Raw genomic sequence first — 6,163 nt, 5'->3', positions numbered from 1 at the left:
GAGGAGTCAGTCAGCCGTCGTCACATCACCCTGCTTCCAAATGACCCCGCATTCTCTAGCGCGGTGTGGTCGCCGTCTTCGATCTGTTCGATGCGCTCTTTGAAGATTGAGGTGTTGTGCATGTTGGGGTGCAAAGAAGCATAAGCGGGAGTGGTCGCCGTATAACCTTGGATGGGGATGAATTGTGTGCTCGAGGGAGTGTGTGTGTTGTGCTGCGTGCATGCGTGTGTGTGTGTGTGTGTGTGCGCGCGCGCGCGCGTGTGTGTGTGTGTCAGATATTGAGTGAAAACAAACCTAAGGAGAGAAATGGGTATACACGAAGAGATTGCGCGGGCCTTGAGGTGGGCAGGGGCCGAGTGAGGGTGTCAAAATGTGCGCGTTGATGCATATGTTGCATGCGATCATGCGAGGGACGGACGAATCGAGAGAGATGGTTGTTGTGTTACGGATGCTCCTCTCTCTCTCCCCCCCTCACTCTCTCTCTCACACACACACACAAGTAAACTAGAAGACCGCGCTCTCATGTATACACGACGTATCGGCATCTGTCTATGTGTCACTCATGCATGATTGTTTGCACATTCACACCTCTCTATGTCTGTATCACACGCACACCGTCTCCACATTGCCCTTCCGCCACAACACACATATGGACACATACACACGTTCTCTCTTAGTCACACACACAAAATAAGTACCAAAAAAACTAGGGCGCACCTAAAATGTCCAAATCCAAATAAACACAAACTGGAGCTAAATTCAAATATATGGAAATATTGCAGCGTCAAGAACTTTCCCAGGAAAAAAAGTTGAGTAATATTCGAGGATTATTTTCACACACAAAAGGTTCAGTGGATGTCCTTCAAGCGCGACACGGTGATGCACCGTTCGATCGACCGCGCGGCCGCGGTTCACGCGCTTGCGTAGGATTCCGTATCGTGGCTGTGGTACTAACTTAAAAAAAAGCGCAGCCTAAGTCTAATGTTTACGTGTACTAGTACGGTTTTCTTTTAAGTTTGACCAACCTCATATAAAACTAAAGTAAGCTCCCATACGCGCACTCATCAATATGCCGCCACCGCCGTTGCGCATGCCGGCGCCCGCCTGCTCCGGCCAACAATTTCTCGCCCATCACCACCGTGTCGCCGCCATCCTTGTGCCATGAAGCCGAAGGCTCGCCCGCTCACGCCGTCTGCAGTCCCTCCTCGCCATGCCGTCGCGCTGCCAAGCACGCGAGCAGCTGGTGGAGCCGCGTCTATGTATGCAGCGTACAAAGAGGAGGACGAGCGCGTGCTCCAGCACGCCGGCGAGGATGAACTAGCGTGTCATTGTCATCTCCGCCCACGCGGAGGAGGCGCACAGGGTGGCTGTCACGGCGGAAGCCGGTCGCGCGCACGTCGAGCTCGCAAACCGGGTGCGGACATGGAATCTACCTTCGAGACCTTGAATGCCACATGGATCCTGCAATCTGAAGGAGCAATTTGGGTCAGTCAACTCATGTGAGCCGTTTGATGCAACATGGATGGCTAGAAGGGCTTCTTCCACCTCTTCTGCCGTCTTCTTCCTTCGCTCCATCGAACTTCTTTCACAAATCGTCTGACCCAAATTATACTACTAGTACGAACATATTAAGTACAGTGGGAACATGAAGGTACGAGAAGTAGTACCAACTGCAAGAAGAACAGTAGTAACACATAGTACTAGTACTACTCTACGTACTAAACAGTTCAAATAACGAGAAAGAACATAAACATAGTTCTTCTGGGGCCTCAGCACAACACAACCTTGAAAATAAACTAAGCAACTAGTCAGCTTGACACTGCAGTAGAACCAGCATGAGCGACGACACTGCCACCTACTCGGAGTCCGAGTCCACGTCCTCGACTTCGTCCTCGTCCCTCTTCCTCTTCCTCTTCGCCGACGCTTCTTTGCTTGAACCGGACACTGGGCTCTACTTCTTCATCCAACCCATGTAGATATTTAAACAAAGGTAGGCATCCATTGCTACGTACAGGATGTGATCTTCATCTAATGTCTTTGACTCCCATGCATGATGAAACTCGTGATGAGGTTTCTTCAGTTTAGCGTATGAAGGATCAATCATGGCTGCTGCCAGGGTCAGCATTGAAGGTTGAGAGGAGGACACCAGGCTTGCCTTCTGGAGATCGAAGGGCTGGCCTACAACGAGACCTATCCGACGCAGGACTTCTTTGTCATTCTTAAAGCCTACAGTAACGAATTTCACTCTTTTGTCCTTGAGGAAGTTCTTAAAATCCTTGCACTCAACATCGGCATCGCATATGTGGTAGACCAAGAAAACATTATCTACGCAAACCTGGATCACGGCGGGCTTCTTCCTCTCTTCGTCCTTTAGATCCTTATCTCGTCCCAGGACTGTGGTGTACTCAACATCTAGCCCAGCGACCCACTCATCCGTTGAACTGTTGAACATGCATAGGAAGCGAGCAAGCCATGCTTTCACTGTCGCGGATCCACATGTGTAGATGACGATGAACTGATTGCCGGTGATGGCTCTAACCTGGTACTCAGCGGCGACCATGGAGATTTGGGAGGCCATGGATTTTGGAGGAGGGTTAGGAGATGTTGAACTATTGTACCCCGCAAAAACTCGGAGCGAACTAATGTGAAAGGACGGGACGACTGGGAGCGAACTGTTGTGAGGTAGAGTAGAAGATGGGGATGAGTAGGGTGTGTGAACGGCGTGGGGTTGCTGGCTTGCCCGGTGGATAAACGGCTGCAAGCCCCCAAAGAGTTCTCGAGAACTATGCGGGACCCACTAGATGTCATGTCTACTAGACCCATATCGTAGGCCTGACGGTGTAGCTTCTGCCTGTTCGCACGCCATGCCGGCGCGTGGATGTAACTTCACTTAATTCCGTCAACCGTCGCGCCACCCACGACCTTTGTCTCCCTCGCACGGTCGCGCCCATTGAGACTTCGACCGGCTAAAAATGAGAATTTTTTTGCCTACTCTGCATGCATGATACTCCCTCTGGTCCTTTTTACTCCCGTCAACCGTTTGCAAAATGTTTGACCAAATATATACTTTTTTTAAACACCACCTTATATTAATTAACCATCCACACCAGTACACTCATTCGATACAATATTCACCACACAGGGCGGTATGTTATTTACAATAATACCATCTAATCTATTGTCAAAGCTATACTTAGCGATTAAGTGTGCCACCTTATTGGTCGAACGGCTAATCTTTGACAATTGAAGATTGTTGATCAACTTCGAGATGCTCAACGCTTTCATCTTCAGGTCACGCATAGCAGACCTGTCATAGTCCCCCGATGCAAGAGACGCTACCACAAAAGCGCAATCAGTCTCTAAAATTACAGGATTATGAAGAGAAATACCTATGTAGAGACCGGCAATGCAAGCCCTAAGCTCTGCTTCCTCGATGCTTTGACATGCATCAATGAAATACCACGACCAAATTTATACTAAAAATATCAATATCTACAATACTAATTATAATGAGTATAAGAACTATGTTTTATAATGAGCGTAAAAATATTGATTTGACATTGTGAATGTTGATACTCCCTCCATCTAGGTGAGTAAGTCATCTTAGGCTGTGCACCGTGACCAAGGAGGAGGGGAAAACGAGAGACATTAATGTTTATTTGCTAATTAAATAGTATTGCATGCAATGAACTAACCACTGCATGTCATGTTTGATAGTCTCAGGTCATTAAAAGCATGCACACCCTCATCTCTTATTGGTTGATATGTCAAGAAACAAGAAACGAGGTAGAAGTTAATGCACCGCACCTACGTGTTTTGGGATTATTTGGTTTTTGTAAGATGACTTACACACCTAGCTATTAGAGTAGCACTACCTCCCTTCTAGTTTAAAGGGCTCGACTCAAAAATTTCACCTACTCTGAGCAAGATAGTAGAGGCGGTGGAATAGTTTTTGAAGTCTGCAAATGTACTCAACTAATGCTGTCGTTCTTCACAAAAAAATGTGGTTACCAATGCATGCATGAACACTAGTTAGTCTAACCCCCCTCTCTTCTTTAATTCTTTGCCACATCAGCATGTTTGCTATTCCCGTGTACCAGCTAAGATACCACCATGATGGCCAGCCTTAATCATCGCATGCAATAATTTAGTGCACCTTGAAATATGAACATGTGTGGGGCGTGTATGTTTTAATGACTTGAGACTATGCCTAGCCCGGCAGGCAAGATGCCTTATTATGCACTGTTCCCCATACCTGCAGGAAGCCCGTTCGTCTCCAAATCTTTTCCTCTCCATGTGTGGAAACTATATGCCTGCCAAACTCTCCTTCTCCCTCCGGCGGTCCCACGACTCCACCCCGTGTGAAAAAATCTGCATGCATGACTCTCCTCCCCCCACGCTCGTCCAATCCGTTGTGACCAACAATATTTCTACCCCTTCGCTCCCCCGTAATTTACTCCAACAAATATGCCCACGTAGCTTTTACTTAACTTCAGGTGCATTGGGTCACTGACATAAGGGCCCAGCATTGTACTGGCCCACATGTCAGTGACGCAACTGGACCTGCAGTTAAGTCAGTGCAGCTTAGTCCATATCTTACGTAGGTGTGCCATTGCTCGCTACAAATACTGCGCCTCCCACGACATCGCTATCTCCTCCCCCTCACGTTCACGTTCATCACTATCTACTCCCCCTTCCTCTCACGTCGACCACCATGGCATCTCCCCTCCCAAGCCCTAGGAGCCCCTCGCTGCACCGCACGGACGATCATGCGTCGCCTTTCCGTTCCTCGCCGCCACTAGTCGAGGAGGACGCGTCGGTGTTCCGCTCCTCGCCGCTACGCGACGCGTCGCTGTTCCGTTCCTTGCTGCCACTAGTCGAGGAGGACGCATCGGTGTTCCGCTCCTCACCGCGACGCGACGCGTCGCCGTTCCGTTCCTCGCCGCCACTAGTCGAGGAGGACGCGTTGGTGTTCCGCTCCTCGCCGCGACGCGTTGAGGTGGACGCGTCGGTGTTCTCAATCTCGCGGGCACGCGCGTCGGAGGACGCGTCGGCTCCCCACTACGAGGAGAACGCCGTGCCGCCCGCCGAGCCCCCCAGCCTTGAGGAGCTTTGGAAAGAAATGGATGTCGCCTTGTGGGAGGCTTTGCATCCAGTAGAGCGCGCCAAAATAGAGGCGGAGAAGAAGGCTGAGGAAGAGAAGCGCACCGCGCAACATGCTTTCTGGGAGATCTATGTCGCGTCCGAGAGAGTCAAGCAATTGGTTCTTTGGCAGAAGGCTCGTGCGAGGGCCATGAGGGTGGCGGAGGACGCCCGTGCCGACGCCCTGAGTGCAGTCGGGCCCAAGCGCCTCATCTACGCTTGGCGGTACGTGGACCGGGTGCACGCTTCCAGCCAGGAGGATTACCTGTTGGCGCCGGATCACCACACCGGTGAGATCGCGATCGCCCGCCGGCAACCCGCCAATCATCACCTCGCGAGTTGCGAGGCTGAGGAAGAGGCGTTGTGTCGGCGCGCTGGGAAACGGCCGGGCACCATGGCACTCGTGGCGCGCTGCAAGTGCTCCTACGAGCGCCGTGGCTTTTAGAAGGAGTATAATTTTTGTTTCGTAAGGCGATCTCATTAGTTTTGGGACGCAAATGATAAATCCCGAACGTTCAGGAATTTTAGCGTCCTTAATTAAGTATATAAAAGGGAAAGTTTGGAAACGTTGTGTATTATTATGCATTTTGCAAGTACGTGCATATAGCACAAACTTTACTATATACTATCGGAATACACGTCTCTCTCGATATATGCTTGCAGACTGTGCTACTCCCTCCGTCCAGGTCAATAAGTCATCTTTGGTTGTGCATGGTGACCAAGAAGGAGGGAAGACTTGTACACCTAGACGGAGGGAGTACTACTATTACTTATGTACGTGCAAATGCACGTTTGAACATTATGATGCGGTTTTTGTGAAAGTGGAAAAACAACACTAATCAAGCTTGTGAAAAGATTCAATGCAAAACAAATGCAAAAATGCTCGTTTGATTGTTTACTTTTAGCTTCTTTCTCTGTGGTTATTTCTCTGTGCACCGTGACCAAGGAGGAGGAGAAAACGAGAAACGTTAATGTTTATTTGCTAATTAATAGTATTGCATGCAATGAACTAACCACTACA

Source organism: Triticum dicoccoides, chromosome 6B, assembly GCF_002162155.2.
Source record: "Triticum dicoccoides isolate Atlit2015 ecotype Zavitan chromosome 6B, WEW_v2.0, whole genome shotgun sequence".
NCBI classification, from domain to species: Eukaryota; Viridiplantae; Streptophyta; class Magnoliopsida; order Poales; family Poaceae; genus Triticum; species Triticum dicoccoides.
The sequence above is the reverse complement of the archived record's forward strand: the minus strand, read 5'-3'. Positions refer to the sequence as shown.